The following is an 8,460-nucleotide window of genomic DNA, read 5'->3' as shown; positions in this document are numbered from 1 at the left end:
GGGGTCTGCTGAACAGCACCCCGGCGGAAGGGGCGTATGCTGGCATTGTTGTTCACCATGTCACAGCCTCCACAAAAAAAACCTGACTCTCTAGAGGGGCCGAGGCAGAGAAGGCTGACACGATTGGCAGACGTCATGAAACGTGCGGGGGCACACTCAAGCGGTCTACCCCGAGAGTTGACTGCTACCAACACACCAGGGAACCAACCACCCCCTTGGTTCAAACATGAGGTTGTTGTTCCTATAACCCCTCAAGAAAAAACTCCAAAACACAACTGCGGGTATACACTGGCTATACCGCAGTACAAGTGTTTCAGTTTTCAAAAAGGGGTTATCCCAGGCCTACGGCTCGACAAAAAAACAATTTCGGACCGGGCCCGGCGGACCGGGACGTACACAGGGATGCCAGAGGAGTTCCATAAGAATCACCTCAACAGCCCCCTCCCAGCCATGCTTAAGCAGGAGAAGAGAGGGGCGAAAAGAATGGAGAAGGACCAGGCCCCCTTAGCGCAGCGCAAGGTACAACACAACATGGACCAAGCAACAGTGAGGGGTAACACGCAGTAACACAACCACGAACATCTCCATAACGTCAAACCCTGCAACACCAGGGCCAACCCGGCATTTTTTCCCCCGAAAAAAGCACAAGTCCCTCAGGGTACCAGAACAGCAGATCTTCGTCCCCGGCAGACAACGGGTTAACTGACCTGGACCGGCGCGACCAGAATCTGTCCCGTGCCCTAATCACGCCGCCAGCCCCAACCCTAGGAGGGGGGTAGGTACGCGTGTCGATCCAAAACATCATAGAGGGCGCCACCCAGACGGGCCCTTTCGTACCGCGCTTGGTGGCCCACCCCAAGGGCGTGAGACCCCTCTACCTATGCTTTGATCTATTCCATTAACATCCCCAAGATATGAACGAGAATTCGTCGAGACAACACTGGCGCTCGGAAGAGAAACTCCATCCCAGTTGCCCCATAAAAACGCCGTTTTAATGATGAGCAACCAAGGCGCGCAAGCCCATGCATGATTCCTATCAGCACTATGTACACGTCGAGACCCAAAACACATCAATGGATAGTCTAACAAGACACCAGATACCATTCCTCCAAGCCGCCTGGGAGAACGACAAGAAGACGCTTTTTTATTTTCTACAGAAAAGAGAAAAAAATACGGACATGGGTCCCATGCGACTTGGCTGAGGGAAAAACAACACCCCGTCAACCATACTTCATAAGAGGGGACGGGGAGCAGGGGCGTATCTAGACCAAGCACTCTACTGGGGCACAGGGGGGCACTGAAGGATATGAAATATTTTTTTGCCGGTTTTGGCTAGTTTTTGGGCGAAAATGGGTGGATTTTTTTTTTACTTTATTTCGGTTTTAGGGTTAGGTTAAGGTTATGTTATTTAATTATTTTGGGGGAGCCAGCCCCCCAAACTCCTGAAATGCATAGAAATCTATGAAATAAATCAAACAATCTGACATTTATATTAAAAAGAGCTAGCCCCCCAAACCCCTAAAATACATAGAAATCTATGCATTTTGGAACAGTTACTATATATATAGTCAAGAAAGCATTTAGTCATACAGTTTAAAGTGCTTTACTTGCATTGAACATTGCATTGAACATTGAACATTGAGGACACATCATTAGAAAGCACAATGTATGTTTCCATAGTTACGCAGATGACACACAATTGTACATGTCCGCTGAACCAAATGATCACACAGCTATAAACTCCATTTCCGCCTGTCTCTTAGCAATAAACAAATGGATGACGAACAACTTCCTAAAATTAAATGAGGGCAAAACTGAAATCCTACTAGTCGGTCCTATAACAAAAAGAGAAATGTTACAGAGCAACAGAGGTGGGACCAAGTCATTGTTTTGCAAGTCTCAAGTCAGTCTCAAGTCTTTGTACTCAAGTCCCGAGTCAAGTCCCAAGTCAAGACAGGCAAGTCCAGAGTCAAGTCCCAAGTCAAGACTGACAAGTCCCAAGTCGAGTCCCAAGTCCTAACCTTTGAGTTTCGAGTCCTAAACAAGTCATAATATGCGCTTCACCAAAAAAAATCAGTATCAACTTGTTGGCAAAACATAATCTAATTTCTATAAATGATATTCAGAATCAGGGTTAGTCTCACAACTAGATACATTTGGGCAAGAGCTGCTTGAGAAAACCAGTTCAGGAGTATATTGAGAAAAAAAAGAATAAGGATCACCATATCCATTTTAAAGGTAGGATAACAACCAACATATTGTCTTCCCACTTGGACCAATAATTTATTTAACGTCTGCCTGCCCTGTATAGTCTATGGCACATGATCCATAATAGCAGACCTCGGTTCAACTAACTAGTCTACATTTTGGTATAAAAAATCATATCTATACATTTTGGGGTATAAAAGATCTGTACTGAAATGACAAGGCATCTCTGCATTTTGTATATTAGGTAGTTTATTAGGTATTAGAATTAGGTAGGGCCTAATTCGTGTGTGAGTTCTCTCTCTACCTTGGATCAATGACAAAAGTATTTTTCAATTGTTTGTATTGAGCCGTACTGTATTGTACCCATTCTGCAATCTGTTAATACAAATGTCAATCAATAAAAAAAAATTAAGGAGCAGCACTACTGTTAGACTACTGCTGGCCATTCATCAACCGAGACATTGCTGATTGTTTTATTTTATGACTACCAACTGCCTAGCCAGCCGTGTATCAATCTAGGATGTAATGATAACGTTACCACACTGACTGTGTCGATGGCTCTCTCAGTTACAGTGGGTGACAATATTGTCACAAGGAAAGACGAAATTACATACCTAGGTTCCATCCTAGAAGCAAATCTTTCCTTTTTTTTGTATTTTATTTTTTTTATTATTTTTTAAACAAACATATAAACAAACATGACAACACACGATAAGATATACAAGCATTAATTGTCAGGGCACATCCAATGAGATCACCTTTTAGTTAGTTGTCTTATATAAGATATACCCATAATACCTGTTATCTAAAAAAAAAACCTACACACATATGCTCAGCTCGAACCCCCCCCTCCCGGACCCCACCTTGAGAAGTACCTCCACTATCCCTTGCACCTAACCAGACACTACCATTATAAGCTAGCTTTTATTCTCTCCACCACTTCTAACCACATTGACATTTTGGATTCATTGAGACCCAGAATTCTTGCTGTAGATATTTCATGGTAAATTACATCGAGATATGTAAGAAACCAAACTTTACGGCACATTTTTTCCGGTTGAAACCAGCGTGATGCGATCAGCTTTTTGGCTACTGTGATACCCGATAAAACTAATCTCTTTAGCTGTGGATTCACTGCAAACTCAAAAACATCATTCAATAATAATACCGAGGGGTGTACAGGTATATTCCAAGATACGAGTTTTGATATTTGTTGGGTCACATCTTTCCAGAATGCCTTAACTGGTGAGCAGTCCCAATACATGTGCATAAATGTCCCTTCGTCCCCATTTGTACATTGGGTGCATTTGGAATCTTGTTTAAGCCCCATTCGGCACAGTCTTATAGGAGTCAAGTATGTCCTGTGAATATAGTTAAGATTGATTTGTTGATGATCCGGGTTCCTTGATGTAAGTCGGACATTTGCCCAGGCTCCTTGCCAATCAAAGTCATTTTCCAGGTCTGGTATATCCCTCCTCCAGACAGAGTCAAGTTGGAGGGTTTCATACGAGGACGTTAGTAATTGATGATAAAATTCTGAAACAAAACCTCTCGATGTCTCTCTTGCGTAGAAGAATTTGTGGTATCTGTGGTGTTCAATTGGTCTGTCTAATGGAACACCGTGAGACTTCAAACATAGCTCTAACTGTTTGTGAAAAAGCCATGTGGACTTGGTGAGATTACATTTTTTGCGTATTTCTTTATCACTACAAAAACCCTGTTTGTTAAAAACATCCCCTAATGAGTGTATGCCTTGCTCTTCCCATATAGGGAATCTTATAGGTCGTTTTCCAATTAAGAGAGCATTGTTATTGAATAAGGGAGTATGATTGTGCCATTTTTGTGGGTTAGGATTTTTTTTTTGTGATTCACGCCATATCCGGATCGCATGAGTAATTATGGGGCCAAATTTCCGTTCACAGTGCTTGATTGGTAGTTTAGTGTATGCTATGTCCTTCAGTCTATGTGGGGCTACTATGTTTTCTTCTATTTTTCTCCAGGATGCTAATGCTTGGGAGTCAAACCATGTTGTCAATGGACTTAATGAGTACGCCTTAAAATATAGGAAAAAATCTGGAAATGCCATGCCACCATCTGCTTTATTTCTCTGTGCGGTGGATCTTTTTATACGTGGTGGTTTGTTATTCCAAATAAATTTGTATGTGGAGGAGTGTAATCTTTTCCAGTAACCCTCTGGAGGGGGTAACGGTAGCATTGAACAGAAGAAGTTGATTTTAGGTAGTACATCCATCTTAACTATTGATATCCGTGCTTGTACTGTGTTTTTAAGTTTTGCCCATCTATCAAGGTCGTCTTTGATTTTGTTTTGGATTTTTGTGTAGTTGTGCTTCACCGTTTGTCCTATGGTAGGGAATATTTCCACTCCCAAGCATCTGAAATGTTTTACCATCAGTATCTGTCCTGGGAGGGTTGTATCTTTTTTTGCAGGGGTGTTAAGTGGAAGGAAAGCCGACTTTGGCCAATTTATCTTAAATCCCGATAAATCACCAAAGTCCTCAATCAACTTGAGCAGATGAGGCAATGTGGTGTTGGGGTTTTCCATGAACAATATTACATCGTCCGCATATAAACTAATTTTTTGTTGTGTGCCCTTGATTACGATAGGTTCTATGGATTGGGATTGTCTTATATATTGTGCTAAAGGCTCTAATGATAGATTGAACAGTCCGGGACTAAGAGGACAACCCTGTCTGGCAGAGCGTGATACCGGAAATATTTCGGAGATGATTGTGCCTGTTGTAATCATGGCCGATGGGTCTTTGTATAATACTTTAATCATATCGATGAATCCTTTTCCTAACCCCATCCTTTCTAGCACTGCCCACAGATACGACCATTCCAGCCTGTCAAAGGCCTTCATAGCATCCAGGGACAGCATCGCCTTAGGTATGGTGTCCTCCTTGTCGGCATCAAGTACGTGCAGTATACGTCTTATGTTCTCAGTGATCAGGCGGCCTCCTATGAAGCCAGTTTGGTCCGGGTGAACTAAAGACGTCATATGCTTTTGTAATCTGATGGCTAATACCTTAGAGTACAGTTTGATATCTGTTCCGAGGAGGCTTAAAGGTCTATAACTACCGCACTCGTTGGGGTCTTTGTCTTTTTTAAGGAGGACTGTTATGAGTGCAATATTGTCATTTTTATGGAAGTTCCCCTCCTTGACTGAGTATAAGATCATATTTAGTAATAAGGGGCCAATAATGTCCCAACAAGAAAGGTACATTTCTGATGGGAAACCGTCTCTTCCAGGAGCCTTACCACTTTTCATTGCGGTTATGGCCTTCTTGAGTTCCTCTAGTGTGATCGGTGTTTCTAAAAGCAAGCAAAAAGAAGCAAATCTTTCCTGTGACTAAATGCCATCCAATGTAATCAAAAAAGTCAACCAACGAACTAGATTCTTGTACCGGATCTCCTCTCTGGTAAACAAGAATACCCTGAAGACTGGCAGGAGCACTCATTCAAGGGTACTATGCTTGCACCTCATGGTACCAAAGTACCTCAAAGGCGCTAAAAACAAGATTACAAACATCACAAAACAAACTGGTCAGACTACTACTTGACCTTACTCCTAGAACACACCTGACCCCTGCCCACTTTGACTACCTAGGATGGCTTAGAATAGAAGACAGAGTACAGCAACTTGCAATGGGCCTGATCTACAAGATACACTAAGATAGCCATGTACATGTCAAAATACTTCCCAAAGGCCAGTGAATACCACGACCACAACACTAGAGGGAGCTCCACAAATCATGTTAAACCCAGATTCGGCTCAAACAAGGGACTAAACACGTTTAGCAATTATGCCACATCAATGTGGAATGCCCTACCCACAGCTGTAAAGGAATGTGAATCACTACCCACTTTCAAAACCACTCTCAAAGAACACCTACAGGAGACTGCAATTCGAAACTGGCCCCTGTAAATGTCCTACCCCAACCCCCTCCAATGTACAGTAAATGACCTAACCCAAGAATACACAAGACCCTCTTCTTAGAACCAAGTATGGTTTCGTCGATATTCCAATGTAGTTTTGCTTGTACAGTTTACCCCACCCCGCCTACCTACCCCCCCCCCCCCCACCTTCAATGTACAGTCCCCCCCCCCACCTACCCAACCTCCTCCAATGTACAGTTTCTACATCAAATGTACTCTCTTTTTAGACTCTTTTTGTATCACAAACTACTGTATTTGTAAATCTGGTATGTCATAAATGTATAGATGTAGCAGTACTGTCTATCTGCATGTCACGTATGTCACTATGAATTGAAAAGGGGGGACCCTGATGTAAACAAGATGAAAGTCTTTCTCTGGTCTGCATCCCCTTAACAATTGTGTGTATTGAGCTGTACTGTACTGTACCCATTCTGCAATCTGTTAATAACGTTCGCAATCAATCAATCAATAGCAAGCCAAGTTACTTACCGATTTGTGCAGCTTCAAATGTCGAACGAAGTAGTTGGAAGTTGTTGCTTGTTGTTGTTGCTTGAAGTTGTTTTTGAGCCGCACATTTTGCATACTGCAATTCGTTTTTTGTTGACCACCACCAGGTCGTTTTTATAAGCAAACGAAGCAATCTTTGGTATAATTTTCCACTGAATCCGTCGTTATTAACGTTCGTAACGTAAGATAGGTTCTTTGAGCCAAGACACAATTTACATTTAACTAAAACGTTATTTTCTTTGTGCTCAACAAAAGAGAAATAATGAGGATATCCAATATCATGTGTAACGCTGGGCATGACAGTTTAACAAGTAAACAAAGAAAGAATAAAACACGGCCACTATCTCCGCAGATGAGACAGGACGAACGCGGAAGTGCAACTCTGTTAGGGAAAATATACACGCGAGCCGAAATATATATATATATTTTTGGGACCTTGATTGGGGTCACTGGGGCACAGCTGATCAACAGTGGGGCACGTGCCCCAGTGATAGTGGTCTAAATACGCCGATGACGGGGAGCGACGTACCCTATGACGGGGGGAAACCCATGACTCAACAGACCTTTAAGGCGAGGAGTCAGGAATCCCTAAACAATACCCCGTCAACCTACTCCATAAGGAGGGGACGGGAACCCCCAGAGAGACTTCCCACGTGAGCAACAACTTGAAAAGTTAATGTAACATTGAGCCACGTGACCAAAAGGCTCAAGCTACATATATATCGAGCGTAGCAGAACTCTTAAGTTCCTACGCCCCGCAACACCAACTTGACAATAACAGAGAACCACACATGGGGCCTGTAAAGAACTCACGGAAGTCAGTGACCAATAGAAACGTGCCCAGTGACGTATTCTATGGCGGGGGGAATCCCATGACTCAACCGACCATGATAGGTGAGGAGTCAGGAAATTCCCTACCCCCCCCCCCCCCCCCCCCCTCCGTGCCGTACTGACCAATCAGCGCAGCAGGACCGAATGAAAGAGGGCCAAACCCCCCGACCAATCAGAAAAGAGGGAAGGAGGGGTTTACCCGGTTACCCCCTCACGAACCCATACCCCGTATACGATAATAATAAACAGCCATGATGATACCCTATGTAGCCAGCATGCTAATGAAACAACGTATATCCTAACAGGATAAGCTAACCCACCGCACGCTAGCCACAGACGACAACACGTCTGTGAACAGGGTTTATAACAAGGCCAAGGTTTATGTGTGAACACAACACCCGTGTTTTATGTTTCAAGAAACACAGAAGATCGAGAGAGAGGTCTATAAGACCGTGGCACAAACTACACACACAAGTACTTCTGTAGGCCAACACTACAGTGTTGTGGCTCAATGCCACTGTTTCAACGTAACAGAATACACAACTAAACCTCTACCCTTATAGGAAGAAACATAATTCTTCAGGACGAGGAAAGGAAAAGCCTTTCGACCGAGTGTTAGCTACAGGCCTTGCTAAGCACACATATATATGTAGCAACCAGCTAAAGACAAAGTCTAGCTCTCCTATCAACCCCACAACTAGGCGAAGGTTCTACACATCGTATCCCAAACATATGTAGTGAATAAACACACAGTTTGTAACAAAAAATACAATCCCTCCTAGGAGGGACTTTTTATTGTCAACAAAATCATAGTCGGGCCGGGGAAGGGAACAGGGGTAAACAGGGGAGGGAAAGTCACACCAGCGGCGCCTGCCACGAGCAGCTTGCTGCATGCCACCACAGGGAGCTTTAGCCCCGGAGGGACGGTACTGGGGTGCCTGGCCTCGACGATCCCTA

Source organism: Notolepis coatsorum (assembly GCF_963971535.1).
Source record: "Notolepis coatsorum genome assembly, chromosome: 6".
In the NCBI taxonomy this organism is placed as follows: domain Eukaryota; kingdom Metazoa; phylum Chordata; class Actinopteri; order Aulopiformes; family Paralepididae; genus Notolepis; species Notolepis coatsorum.
This window is presented reverse-complemented; position numbering follows the sequence as displayed.